The 14244-nt window shown below is 44.9% G+C and overlaps 1 protein-coding gene across 2 annotated transcripts in view; it reads left to right on the top strand.

Moving 5' to 3' along the window:
* Window positions 1-14244, top strand: part of HDLBP (high density lipoprotein binding protein) — a 67553-nt gene that overhangs the window by 6343 nt on the left and 46966 nt on the right. Inside the window, exon 2 of one of the 2 annotated variants that reach the window (XM_079923925.1) lies at window positions 8653-8725. The exons of the other annotated variant lie outside the window; for it this stretch is intronic. The gene's annotated coding sequence lies outside the window, so the exon portion shown is untranslated. The remainder of the gene's footprint in view (window positions 1-8652; window positions 8726-14244) is intronic. 2 annotated transcript variants of the gene reach the window in all.

Genomic DNA, 14244 nt, shown 5'->3' with positions numbered 1-14244 from the left:
TCTTTTTTTCTTTTTTTTTTCTTTGCCATATGCGGGCTTCTCACTGTTGTGGCCTCTCCCGTTGCGGAGCACAGGCTCCGGACGCGCAGGCTCAGTGGCCATGGCTCACGGGCCCAGTCGCTCCACGGCACGTGGGATCTTCCCCGACCGGGGCACGAATCTGTGTCCCCTGCATCGGCAGGCGGACTCTCAACCACTGCGCCACCAGGGAAGCCCTTGAGTGTTTCTTGATCTGTAGGACTTCAGCTTCTTCCTCTCAAAGATAGGAAAGGAGTCTCTGAGGTGGTTTGTTTCCTTTCTTCCTTCCTTTCCTTCAGTCATTTCCTCCCTCCCTTTACCCCTCCCCTCCCAGCGTTCCCCCCCGCCCCCGCCCTTGTTCAATTCAGTTTATCAGAAACTTAGTTTTTCAACTTGGAAGGGTGACACCTGGAGCTAATAGTCACTCACACAGCATCCCGTTTTGTGATCTGTTTCAAGGATGCACGAGTGATACAGAAAGCCTGGCCTATTAAAGCTTTTTTTGTTGCTTCCTACACACCAGGCATCATGACCTTTACTTCCAGCAATGGTTCAACCAGGTGATCTTACACCCCCACCCCCACCCCAGAATATCTGGAAACATTTTTGGTTGTCATGAGTTGGGAGTGCTGCTGGCATGTCATGGTTAGAGGCCAGAGGTGCTCACCATTCTGCAGTACCCAGGACAGCCCCCACAAGGAAGAATTGTGTGGTCATAAGGAAGAACTGCCTGGTCACAAGGTCAGCAGCAGTGAGGTTGAGAAGTCCTGCTTTACCGGCTCTGTCCTTGGAGGGCTCTAGGATGTAGCACTCACAGGCCCCATTTTTCAGTCAAGGAGAGTGGAGCCCGGTAGGGTGAGGCCACTGGCAATTGCGGCTGAGGTACGGCTGTACTGCCTGCACTGCCAGAGTTCTCGTGGCTGTCACGGATACCGAGGAGGGCCATGGTCACAGAAAGTTGTCCCCAGGCTTACTCTGCCAGGCCTGGGCTAAGCGCTGCATGTAAACTCTCATAATCCTCTCAGTGACCCGATACTAACGTCAGCTCCCTTTTGCAGGACAGGAGACAGAGGCACAGAGAAGTCAGGATTTTCTTTTTTCCTTGCCTTGGTCCTCATTTTCAGTTCACACATTTAAACATTCAGCCTTGACAATTTACCTAGTGTTTCCTCTCAGCATCTCTAGAGTTTCTCTAAAATTTGGGATCCAGAGGTGATGTAATGTCCAGGAGCAGGGCCACCCAGGCCTTTGTAGCAAGGTAGATAGATATTCTACCCTGAAGGAAACACACTAAAATTGGTCTGTGTCTCTTAGAATTTTGAATATCATTGATTCCTCATCAGGCATTTATTTTTCACCAAGTACATATCTGTCAGTAGGTTTCCCGGAAGGAAGTGAACAAATCAGAGTTCCAGACCTAAAGCCATTGAGCACTCAGGGCCCATCTCTGCAGTAACCTGTAAACGGCTGCTGTCGGTCAGTCTTCAGCCACCGTCAGGGGGTCAGCTTTCACTCTTGCTGGACTGGTGTTTCCATCTTCCTATCGCAGCAACCCAGTTCCACCGCCTCTGGCTGCCTCCGTGACGTCATCATATGACTACACAGGTCTGGTGGGGTAAGTCCCTGCTTAGCTTTACCTGCCCCACCCTGCATCTGGGTTACAGGATAAGCCACTGGTAGACTTGTTCTTGTTTTGGACCCCCTGGCGCAGCAGGGTGTCCTGGCTATGGCAGGTGCCCTGTGTGTTTGGAGGGGATGAACAGACAGGACAGTGTTGATTCTGGACTCTTGTCTTTCCTGCCTCTTGGTGAATTACCATGGGCTGCTGCAAGCCAGAGCAGCTTTCTAGGCTCTGAGGGGTGTGCTGGACACAGAAATAAGGCAGTCTGCAGGCCACATCTCAACCTGTTGCTCTTGTGTTCTTCAACCACCGTTGACTCTGGCCTTCACAGATGGTTTTGTAGTGCAGCTTTCTCCAGAGGCTTGGATGTGCTTGGCCGGCACGTTGCTGAGATCCGGAAGCATGCTGAGCACGGGCCTTCTTTGTGGCAGTGCAGCTTGGTACCGTGGGGCTGACCGATGCTTGGGAAGCCAAGTGTCCTCCTGCCTGTTTTCTATGCTGTCTCACCTTTATCGGCATGATTCCTTTCTCTAAGCTTCTAGCATCTTGTTTTGGGGCGTGGGTTGAGCTGGCCTCGCTCTGCTGGCTGAGGGAGAACTCTGCGTAGCAGTCCCAGCTCTGTCCACGGGCAGGATACACTGTCTTCCCAGCTGTAAGGTCATTAACGGCACTTAAGCTTCTAGACACAGTGCAGGCTGGACCAGTGCTACTGCTGTTGGTTTCTTTCTGGAGGAAGGAAATACCTTTGGCCAGAGGCAGTTCAGTGTGCAGCGTTATCTCTGTTGCATAACCTGTTGTGCCCTTCCAGGGAAGTTCTGTGCACCACCCGTTAGGCCTGTGCATCGCTTGGCCTGGGTGACTGGAGTTAAGTGAAAGGGGACTGGGAGGGCGGGCGCTGTGAGTCAGGAATCTCTTGGACTAACGAGGGTCAGGCGCCAGGGGGCGTAGTGCCGAGCTCCCTGCCCCTGGTCATCCTACAGACCTCTGGGTGGATGGTTCCTGGGGGAGGGAAAGCAGTCTTCATGCTGGTGTCTTGGTAGCAACGGCCTGCATGGCAACTGCTCTGGCCTCTTAGGAGGTTTCCATCAGGAGGCTCTGGAGAGAGCTGCGCTCCTGAGGAGGTTACCACAGCAGACAGCCTTGGGGGAAATGGAAGCTGGCGAACACGCCCTGACCGCCGGGCCCCTCAGGACCAGCAGAGGCCAGAGGGAAAGAGAAAGCCGTGCAACTGTAGAGTTAGAAGAAATAATTTTTGAAAGGATGTCGTGTATTTGGCATGTTTTGCTGTTTTTGAAATTCTGGTTGAGGTGAGTGACTTGTTGAGAAGTGGCTCTGCCTCTCAGGGCTCCCTTCTCAGTATACAGGGTGTGGTTTCTCATTCCTTGATATACAGAGTTGAAAGTTTTCGTCCTTGTTTTAACTTTTTCTTTAGAAATTAAAAAAGAGTAATAAAAGAGGAAAGGATGGCTCTGTGTGATCATTCCTGTCTTTCTGATGTACCATTCTGACAGTTATGAACCGTGTTAACTCTAACTTGGTGGTGTCCTGTAACTTATAAATAGAAGGCTTCGAGGTGTCTGGGTGGGACTTTAAATTCACTTCTCCCTCACTTGAGATGGTGCACTGACTCCTGGACATAGGGTGTTAAGTGATGACAGGTCAGGCGCGAACAAAATCAAGGATGATGCGTTATCCTAATCGGTTTTATTTTGTATGTTACTGTTCATTTCACTTTTATGTGACATGCTTTCTAATTTTATTAATACTTAGCTCATTTATAAATACCTTTCAGATGGAATTACTGAATTATATTGACTGTTTTGACTTTTTCTCATAAGTGTAAGATTAGTTAGGTGTTCTTATAGCACTGGCTTAAATCTGTGTGTGTGAGATCCATTGGAAGAATACAGTTTTTTTCTGTAGAAACAAGGCTTCCGTTTTGATACATTTGCTTTTGCTTGGAGCTGACTCTCCTGCCCCTGAGACCAAAGTGCTGTATTGCCTTTGTCGCCAGAGCAGTGAGCTCAGCAGTGCTGTCAGGCGGCCTGTGCCCAGGGCCCCTTGGCTCCTAAGCTCAGCCTGGCGGCCTCTGGGGCGTCCAGACCAGGTGACCCATCAGGCTTGCTGCCGTTTGGAGCGATCCCTTAATTTCACAGGTGCTGGAGATGATCACTGTGTGCCCTTGAGATTGGGCTAAGTGTAGCTCTTTTCTGAAAGACTGGGCAGGGAGGAAGCGATGGTGCTACTGGGAAAGGCAACACTCTCTTTTTGATCTTTGAAAACACGGGTTGGCTTTCCTTTGACCTGTGAGACATGCCTTTGCTTTTGGAGCAGCGTCGCGTGACATCCTCATCTTCTCGTCCTTGGTTGCTTGGGGCTTCAGGTATGCCTACCTGCCAGAGATGCCGCTGAGTTGGAGGTTTACACACACCTCCAGCCCTTGATTTCTTCTGGATGGTTCCACACTGTGTGGGTAGTGTTAGGACCAAATCTTCAAGGAAGAAATGGCATGTGAAGGATTCAGTGGTGATCTGTGGGAATTTCCATAAAATCTCACAGGATTGTATAGTAATTAGGGTTTTGGTGTCAGTTGGTATATGGCTTTATTGAAGGTGTATGATTTTGGTTTTAGGCTATTTAGAACTTACTGGATATGCATTAGAAGGCTTCTTATAGGACTGTTTTAATTCACAAAGGTAGCTTTGCTTGTCTTGTTATCTCCTCACCCCAGTCCTGAAGTGGTAGGGGTATGTGAGGGTTTTTCTCTCTTTTAAGCCGTTGTGCTTTTTTTGGGTTTTTTTTGCGGTACGCGGGCCTCCCACCGCTGTGGCCTCTCCCGCCGCGGAGCAACAGGCTCCGGACGCGCAGGCCCAGCGGCCGTGGCCCACGGGTGCAGCCGCCCCGCGGCATGTGGGATCCTCCTGGACCGGGGCACGAACCCATGTCCCCTGCATCGGCAGGCGGACTCTCAACCACTGCGCCACCAGGGAAGCCCTAAGTCGTTGTTGATTGAGTGGTCAGTCTCTTTGCCCAGCCTAAATATCGCTCCCCTCTCTTTGGGCCACGGTCCCTTACGTGGCATGGCTGGCTCCAGCTGCTGGTGTCTCTGAGTTTTGCTTCTTGCCCAGAGAACAGTCTGTGATTGGTGGCTAGCTCAGATGGGCACGTCCCTTGTGCTCCTTCTGCTTGTGGTGTCTGAAAAGCTCTCGGAGCACCTCTGCTCTCCCGCAGGCCTCCTTCCTCCTCTGCAGGAGCCGGCGGGGAGTCCCGCTGTGGACCCTGACGTCATTTGGGGTGTGCTGCTCAGCATGTTGACGTGGTGCTGTCGGCAGCTTTCTTGACACTGTCTGATGGTTTAAAATTCTGCTTTTGGACTTCCCTGATGGTCCAGTGGTTAAGACTCCATGCTTCCACTGCAGGGGGCACGGGTTTGATCCTTGGTTGGGGAAGTTCCACATGCAGATAGATAGATAAGTAAACAGATAAATAGGTAAGTAAATAGATAAGTAAGTTAATAGATAAATAGACATTAATAGATAGTTAAATAGGTAGTTAAATAGATAAATCACAAATAAGAAAATTTTAAAAAATTTAAAAAAATAAAATAAAAATCTGCTTTCATGAACTTTGAAAAAATGATGTGTAACAGGCTTTAGTGTCATCACAATATTATAAAATTTAGGTAAAACTTTGTTATGCTCCATAAAATGTGAGTGAGAAGTGCCCTGATGTGAATAGGTGAACTCATAGTCAGATATACACTATTAAACTTGGGTTTGACTTGGAGTTGGATGGTCACTGTCATTTGCCACCCCCTCCTACCTCAATGTGTTTATTTCCAAGTTAAGGCATTTATTTTTTCTAATTACAAAACTAGTACTCTCCTCTATTTTAAAAAAAATGTTTTTTAACTCTCATACTTTAAGAGCAGTTTCAAGTATGGTACAAAACACTTTTTTCTGAACCACCTGCAAGTAACTTGGGGACATGAAACCTCATCACCCTTGGCTATTTCAGTGTGTTTCCTGCAAACAAGATGCTTAGTACAACCGCTCACACACATGAATACTTTGCTACCTTCAGACCAGTTCACGCCTCACCAGAAAGACCCAGTTCACAGCCCTGTGTTGACACTCCTTGTCAGGTCTCTAGTCTCTCCTACACTGGAGCATTTGCCCCATCTTACCTTGACTCTCCTCACCTTGACACTTGTTGACCACAAGCAGTTAGTTTGCAGAGTGTCCCTCAGAGTGGGTTTGTCTGTTTCCTTTTGATTCGATTCAGGTTTTGCATCTTCAGCTGGAATAGCACAGAAGGAGTGCTGGGTTCTTCTCTTGGCATTGTATCAGATGGTGCGCGATTTCGATTTGTCCTGTTACCAGTGGTGCCCGCTTGGCTCACTTGATAAAGGTGGTGTCTGCCAGGCTTCTCCACTGAAGTCTTTGTGATTAATAAGTATACTGTGGGGGGAGGTGCTTTTGAAACTAAGTATCTGTTCCTATCAGACTTTCGATTTGCTCATTTATATCAGTGCAGGCTAAGAGCTTCCCATTTTATTCAGTTGGCTGTCATCTTTTATTATCGTTATTTATTTTGATGTTCGTATTTTCCCATGTTTGGCCAGTGGGAGCCCCTAAAAGCCAGCTGCTGTGTCCTGGCTTGGATAAGTCCCCATTATTCATTTAATACTTCTTGCTTTCTGGTACAGCAAGGTACTCTGGGCTCTTCATGTACAATGCTTTCCTGCCCCAGACCTGAAATCAGCCTTTTCTTTGAGGAGGCCCGGTTCCATTTTACGACCGTTGGTACTCAGAGAAGCAGAATGTGGGCACCAGTTGGGCTGTTGTTGGGGTGTTAATGCACTCAGGCCCTCTTAGTGGACAGAGATGGAGTGTGTGTGTGTGGGTGTGTGTGCACATACATGTACACATGCACACACACAGATATACAGATGCCTGTGTATTTACAACACGTTTCTTTTTACATCTCTGTATGTTGAAAGGCACGAGTTCATTTCAGAACCTCGGTTTCTATCTAATACCACAGGGTTCATTCCAGTCTTTCCCTTTCTGAATTGGTAGCTCCCTTTTCCAACAGTGACAATCCTAGGTGCCAGTGTCCCTTATATATTTACTTATTTGATTAGTCACTGTGTGTGTTCCCAGTCTCCTGTTGCTGCCCCCTCTTCTGCACAGGTGCCCTCTGCTCTCTTCATCTCACTCAGCCTCTGATACCCTAGGTATGTGGACACCCCGTTTTGTGGAACTCATATCCCAGTTTCTAGAAATAAAGTTCTGTGCACTGTCTTTTTGCCCTTTCGAGGCTGTTACCTGAGCCATCGCTTCATTGTTGGTGATGCCTGCTGTATGGTATCGATGCGTCACTGTGTAGTTAGTTACCACTATCTCACTGGTGCACAGTTGTGTTTTTCCAGTTCTTTGCATGTCACTATGCTTCTATGAGCCTTCTTATACCTATTATGCCTATGCCTTCTGTGTTCTTGTGCAGGTACTTCTGGAGAGTAGGTTCTTTGGAGTGTTATCACTGAATTGGATTATGGGTATGTCGATTATTTGTGGGTTTTTAAAAAATTAGTTAATTTTATTTATTTTTGGCTGTGTTGGGTCTTCGTTGCTGTGCGCCGGCTTTCTCTAGTTGCAGCGAGCAGGGGCTACTCTTCGTTGCGGTGTGCAGGCTTCTCATGGCAGTGGCTTCTCTTGTTGCAGAGCACAGGCTCTAGGTGGGCGGGCTTCAGTGGTTGTGGCTCGTGGGCTCAGTAGTTGTGGCTCATGGGCTGTAGAGCACAGGCTCAGTAGTTGTGGCACACGGGCTTAGTTGCTCCACGGCATGTGGGATCTTCCCGAACCAGGGCTCAAACCTGTGTCCCTTGCGTTGGCAGGCAAATTCTTAACCACTGCACCACCAGGGAAGCCCGATTATTTGTGTTCTTAAATTGCATTCTAATGTTACCCATTCTCAACGATAGAGAAGCCAATTTTCCTCACCATTTCAAAATCTGCATCACTTCTGTTCATCTTTGTAGATCTCATAGTATAAGGGCAGAATGAAGATGAACACACCTGTTCATGGGTTTATGTGCCATATGTCTTAGTTTTCCATGAACTGTGTGTTGATAGGTCCTAGTCTATTCAGATGTTTCCCAACCAGAGAAAAACTCTGTTTGTGTCCTAACTTCTATATGGTAGCCTTTACTGTACAAAATTCTTAAGCTCTAATAGGGTCAAATGAGTCAGTATCTTCCTTGGTGATGTCTACAGTCTGTGTTATCAGTAGGCCTTTGCACCCTCAAATCATAGGTTTTTCTCCCCAGTCTTCGAGTTCCTCAAGGCTTGATTTTTTATGGCCAGATCTCTAATCCAGCTGAAATTTTATTTTGGTGTATGGTGTGAGGTAGGGATCAACCTTTATATTTTTCCCAAAATGGATTGCAAATGGGCCCAGCGCTGTTTACTGCCTAGTCTATCCTTCCTTGCTGATTTGAAATGGCACTTGTTTCAAATGCTAAACTCATAGATACACATGAGTTTTTCTTTTTCCTTAGCAAAAACCACCAAGTACTAATTACTGTTGCTTTATGGTGTGCTTTACTTAACCTCAGGTTGAATGTTTTTTCTTTTTCCCCCTTTTTTTCTTTTTTCCAAATAACCTAGAACAATTTTATTTTTAGGTGAATTTGCGAATCTTTTTTACAGTGTATATATTGAAAAACAAAACCTACGGGGACGTTGTGTTAAGTTTCCTAGGGCTGTGAAAAATTGCCACAAATTTAGTAGCTTAAAACAACACCAATTTATTCTCTCACAGTTCTGGAGCTAGAAATCTAAAATCTGGCAGGGCCACGCGCCTTCTGGGGGCTTTAGGGGAGAAACTGTCCTTTGCCCCTTCCAGCTTCTGGTGGCTGCTCCCATTTTCTTTGGCTTGTGTGTTCCAGTGTCTGCCTCCACCTTCATATAAGCTTTCTCCTCTGTGTTGTCTCTTTGCCTCTCTTTCAGAATGACACTTGTAATGGACCCATCCAGATAATCCAGGGTAATCTTTAAGCACTTCTGGAAAGACTTTTTCCAGGTAAGGTAACATTTAAATTCCAAATATCAGGACCTGATGTCTTGAGTGGCCATTGTTTAGCCTACCGCAGATGTTATTTGGCATTTCCTTGAGGGTGTAGATGAACTTGCGGGGGCGGGGGCACGGAAACAGACATCTCTGTGATGAGTGTCCTGGATGATGAAACTGCTCCATGACTGAGGCATCTAGTGTGTGTGTTGTTTTGCTAACACTGAATTTCCCTTCAGTTTTCCTAGCTTTTCATTATAGTAGAGGGGTTTTCTAGACAGATGGTCATCTGCAAATAGTGGCATTTGTGTGTTAGCTTAATTATTTCTCCTTAGATTGTGTGTTTGACAGTCTGTGACCGCAGTAGACATCTTTGCTGTTTCGTTACTTACTTTAATAGGATAATTTTGGCCTTTCACTAATTGAGATACATTTTACTTCTGGGAAATACTCTTCGTATTGCCATTTCCTTCTATTCCTGAAGTTACATTCCATGGGAAGCAAGGAATAGATGCTTGAATTTCATCAGTCAGACGGATGTGTTTAAATGGCCATCTGTCAGTTATGTATATATGTTTTTTGTCCTCCTTGGAGCTATAAATGTGAGATGTACACGTTACCTAATATTGAATCCTTACTGCATCCCTAGAACAGACCTACTTAGTCACAGTGCCTTATTCTCTAAATTTAGAGTGGATTTACTGTGCTGGTGTTTTGTTTAAAATTTTATATGTTTGTAAACTCTTTTGTAGTTGATAATCTCTTTTCTCTGCAGCACCCACTCATTGTTTTGGGGAGGCAAAGCAGTGCCCTAATTTTCCTCTGGGGAGCTCCCCTTTTTACCATGTACAAGCCATGTGTTTTGGTTGAAATGGCCCAGCTGCATGGGTGGACCCTGATTGGCTGTAGCTAATAGACATATTCTATCCCCTTGGCCCCTTGACTATAGTTATTGGTCCTCTGATGGGCTCAGAACCCAATTGATGCCGGTGAGATACAAAAATAATTCATGGGGCAAAGAAGCTCCTACTTCCTTGGGAACTACCAGAAGATATAATTACTGCCATTTATAACACTTCTTATTTCAGTACCAGGCAAGGATAATATTATATCATTGTGCACTTGTATTCTTTGTGTGCTCTTTCCTTGTCTTTATCAGACTTGAAAGAGTTAATTGCTCTTTAATTTATTTTTTCAGAGAAACTGATTCTGGTTTTGATTGACCACACCAGCCGTATTTTGTTAGTTTTTGTTTTCTATTTCACCGGTTCTTCGTTTATTTATTCCATGTACTTTCTTTGATTTTCTCTTTCCATCTTGATTTGAATGCTGATTAGCTCATTTATGTTCATTTCTTCTTATAATAAAATTTACAAGTTTGATTCATCCTCAGAGTATAGCTTTGGTAGCATCCTGTATGCCCTGATAAGTAGTGATCTTTGATCTTTTTCTTTTTTTACACCTTTTTGTTAGGAAAACCTTCAAACATATCCCAAAATAGGAGAGAATATTGATATTTCATATACCTGTCACCCAACTTTAAGAGTTGTCAGCATTTTGCCATTTTTATCTTTCCTTGCTTGTTCCGCACTTGTCATACTTTTAATTTTGAGTTTGAGTATTTTAAAGCAAATATCACATTTCATGTCACTTGTAATACTTTAGCATGTATCTTCAGTAGATGAGGACTTTAAAGAAATTTTACCTAGCAAAATTAACTATATTTTGTTAGTATCATCCAGTATCTATTCTGTGTTCACTTTTCTCCAAATGTCATAAAATACGTCTTTACACTTGGTTTGTTTGAGTCAAAGAAAACCCAAAGAAAGTGTCCACACTGCATTAAAAATCTAAACAATTTTAAAATCTGTAACAATCCCTTTTCTTGTTTATGAAAGCAGCGGGGCCATTTGTGCTGGGGGTTTTCCCACATTCTGCATTTGGTTGCTTGTATTGTTGTGGTGGCATGTGGTATATTCCTCTGATCCTCATACTTTCTGTAAACTGGTAGCTAGGTTTAGATGCTTAATTGGTTTGGGGGGTGGTTATTTGTTTTGGGTTTGGGGTTTTTTGTTTGTTTGTTTTGGCAAAGCTGGTGTAGGGAGGGTGTCAAGAACACATCATAGATTGTGCTGTGTACTTCATTTTGCATTATACCAGGAGGCGTAATGTCTGGCTGTCTTTCTCTTCGTTATGTTACAAGTGATCAATGAATGAAGTGTCTGAAGGCTGATTCTGTCCCTCATTATAAAGTTTTTTATCAACCAGTTATCTAAGGGGCTTAATAGCCATTTTGCTTATATTCACTGTTTCATTGGTGTGTTAGTTTCCTATTGCTGGTGTAACAAATTACCACACACTTGGCTGAAACCAGTCTCACTGGGGTTAAGTCAAGGTGTCAGCAGGGCTTCCTTCTGGAAGCTTTAGGGGAGAATCCATTTCTTGCCTTTCCCAGCTTCTTGAAGCCGCCTGCATTCCTTGCGGCCCTTTCCTCCATCTTTAAAGCACATGATTTTAAGGATACTTACTACATTTAGGTCCCACCTGTATAATCCAAGATAATCTTCCCATCACAATATTCTTAACTTTAACTCTTATTCATTTGTAATATTCACAGGTTCCAGGACTGAGTACCTGGCTATCTGTTTCTACATTTATTTGTTGGCATTTTTACATGAAGAAGGTTTCCCTGATCAATTCTGGTTACTCTAAAATACAATTCCTCCTGAAGAGAAAGGAGAAATGATTTCTTTGCTTTATTCATATTTAGAATATGTTTGGACTAGCAACTTCCAAAGCAACAATGCATTTTTGTTGCTTTCCCCCCCTAGTATTATAAACTTGTAGATGTGCATGTAATTGTGTTTCAACCCATTGAAGCCAATTTTTGATGCTTATATTGTTCCCCCGGTTGGCTTCTGTGTTCTTTGGACGTGACCCCGTTAGTCTGTGACTCCTTCCTTGCTCTTTGCCACAGCGAGATGTCCCATCTTGTGACCTGGACTCAGCTATTTTTCCAAGGAGCCTGGTTCCTTTTAGTGGGGAATGGTGTTGATTGCCACAGTCTGTGTGCTCAGGGTGCCCAGTGCCACTGCATTGCTTCTTGTAGCAGACAGGCCTAGGAACCGATCATGAGTATAGATATTTCCAATTCAAATAAAAATCTACATGGTTTTTGCTAATGCTGAAAATTGTTTTTTAAGGATATTAACCTTATCCTACAACATAAAATATTTTTAGCATAATAGTAACTGATGTTATTAGATTATATCCCACTTGGAATATACTGTCAAGTTACTGTGTTTTAAAGTTATGTTTTTCTCTGATGCTTGCGCCACTGTTGTGACATTGTTATTTAGGTTCATTTCAATCTTTTTTACTAAAAGTATTAAAGAAGTATAATAAACATACAGAGAACTATGCAAATCCTTAGTGAAAATTCGTTGAGCCATAAATGTTAACTGAACCCAACCATGTAAACACCATTAAGACAGAGAAGCAGGACATATTTGTTTTTAGAGTTTGTTCTTCTCTGATATATGTGGTTCTAAAGGCAGAGGGACTCAGTGGTATATTCAGATGAGTTGCGTCCATCCCTGTCCCTCCTCCCTTTTCTTCTCCCAGTGTTGCCTCCCATTGTTTCTTCTTGCAAATACGAGCAGACATAGGTAACACTGGTGTTTCCGACACTTTCTTGGAGTTAGGTAGCTTACTCTGCACCTCCTGCCTCCTTCCCCGTTTCTCACTAACCTTGTCCCTAGAGACCATGCGTAACAGTGCATGGAGATCTTGCCATGCATGCCTCTTAGGCCGCCTGTTATTTTGTTGCATGGACATAGCATGGTTTATCCAGTCAGTCTCCTCCTTAGGGAATTTGTGGTTACTTCCAGACTTCATCAGCTTTTTATTTCTCAGTTTTTCTGCTCTTGCATTTCCACAATTCTTTCTTCACACAGTAGCTAGAGTTCATCCCAAGAGGGTGCTTCGTGTCTGCTTGGAGTTGGCCTCTGTGCGTTCACCTTAGTCTGGCACCACCATGCTGATGAGGGCCCTGCTGCCCACCTGCTTCCCATCCTTGGCTCCCTGTGGAGCCAGAGCTAGGTTGTCTTTCTCTTCCTCCCCTCTTTGGTTGTTACCGGTTTTCTAGTAGGAGGGTTAACAGTTTTTTCGTGCCCTGTCCAGCGTTCTCTGTTGACAGATGAAACCTCTAAGGTCCTGCACCCCAGATGCTCTTACAGCATGGTGGTCTACCCTGAGTCCTGGATCTCAGGTGTTTGACTCAGGACAGAGATTAAATATCTCTGCTTTGGTCCGTACCTTGTATTTTGTTTCGTTTTTGTTTAATGCTTAAATTTTTAAATTTATTTATTTATTTATTTGGCTGTGCCGGGTCTTAGTTGTGGCACTCGGGGGATCTTCCTTGTCACGTGCGGAATCTTCATTGTGGTGTGTGGGATCTTCAGTTGTGGCGTGTGAACTCTTAGTTGAGGCATGCATGTAGGATCAAGTTCCCTGACCAGGGATCAAACGCGGCCCCCCTGCATTGGGGGCATGGAGACTTAACCACTGGACCACCAGGGAAGTCCCTGTACATTGTACTTTGTATTACTGTGCCTTTATGTTGAATTAGTTCTTTGAGGGGTTGGGGACAGCTGTATCATTAAGGGTTTCTAGGAAGTCTTTAAATCCCAAAGTGAGGGATTTAAAGGGATTTAAATTGGGAGACTCAGAAAGGTAATACTGGAAGAGATGATGGAATCCCATCTCCTCGTCTGACAAATGAGGAAACAGGTCAGTTGAAGATGTGTGATGTGCCCGGTGTCACCAGGCAGACGGCACTTGAGTGCCCACGGAGGCTTAACACCCTGCAGAGGAGAAAGTCCGAAGACTTGATGTTTCTGATGTTTGTTTCTTCCTTTGTAGAAAAGCATTTCATTTCTATTTGGACAGGACTTGTTCTAATTCTTAAGTATCCACCCATAGCTTTAGCTAGCTTTGTATCCATTGCAAAGTTTTTTATAAACACGAGCTAAAAGCTCATTCTAGCTCATGGAACTTTTCTGTGTAAATTGTAGGAAGAAAAAACACCTTCAAGTATATTGCCCTAGGTCAAACTTGGAATTATTTTGTTTCTTGTAGTTTAATTGTAGGACTGAGGGGGAGAGCCAGCCAGAGCCCTCCTCCGTGGCCGTTCCATCCCGTCCTTCTCTTCCCAGAAACGCCCTCCAGGTTGAGGCAGGAGGGTGGGCCTCCAAGCCTGTGTGTGGAGGCGCTGCTCTGAAGCATGGTGTTCAGAGACCTCACGATGCACTTCCCTAGAAGCAGTGGTTGGTTTCTTTAAGGACACAAAGACGTGTCGAGGCGGAGACCTAAGGAGTCATCTAATCCAGAGGGTCACCTAGTGGGGAGCACGTCACCGGGTGGGAAGTGCTCTGCCTAGGTTTCCAGGGCGCAGATCCAGCGAGGTGTGCTCCCTCGGGGACCTTTGTCTTTGTGCTGAGGTGAAAGGTGTCTGTACTCGTTCCTAGTTG

The sequence above is a fragment of the Stenella coeruleoalba genome (assembly GCF_951394435.1).
Source record: "Stenella coeruleoalba genome assembly, chromosome: 6".
NCBI lineage: Eukaryota > Metazoa > Chordata > Mammalia > Artiodactyla > Delphinidae > Stenella > Stenella coeruleoalba.
This window is presented reverse-complemented; position numbering and strand designations above follow the sequence as displayed.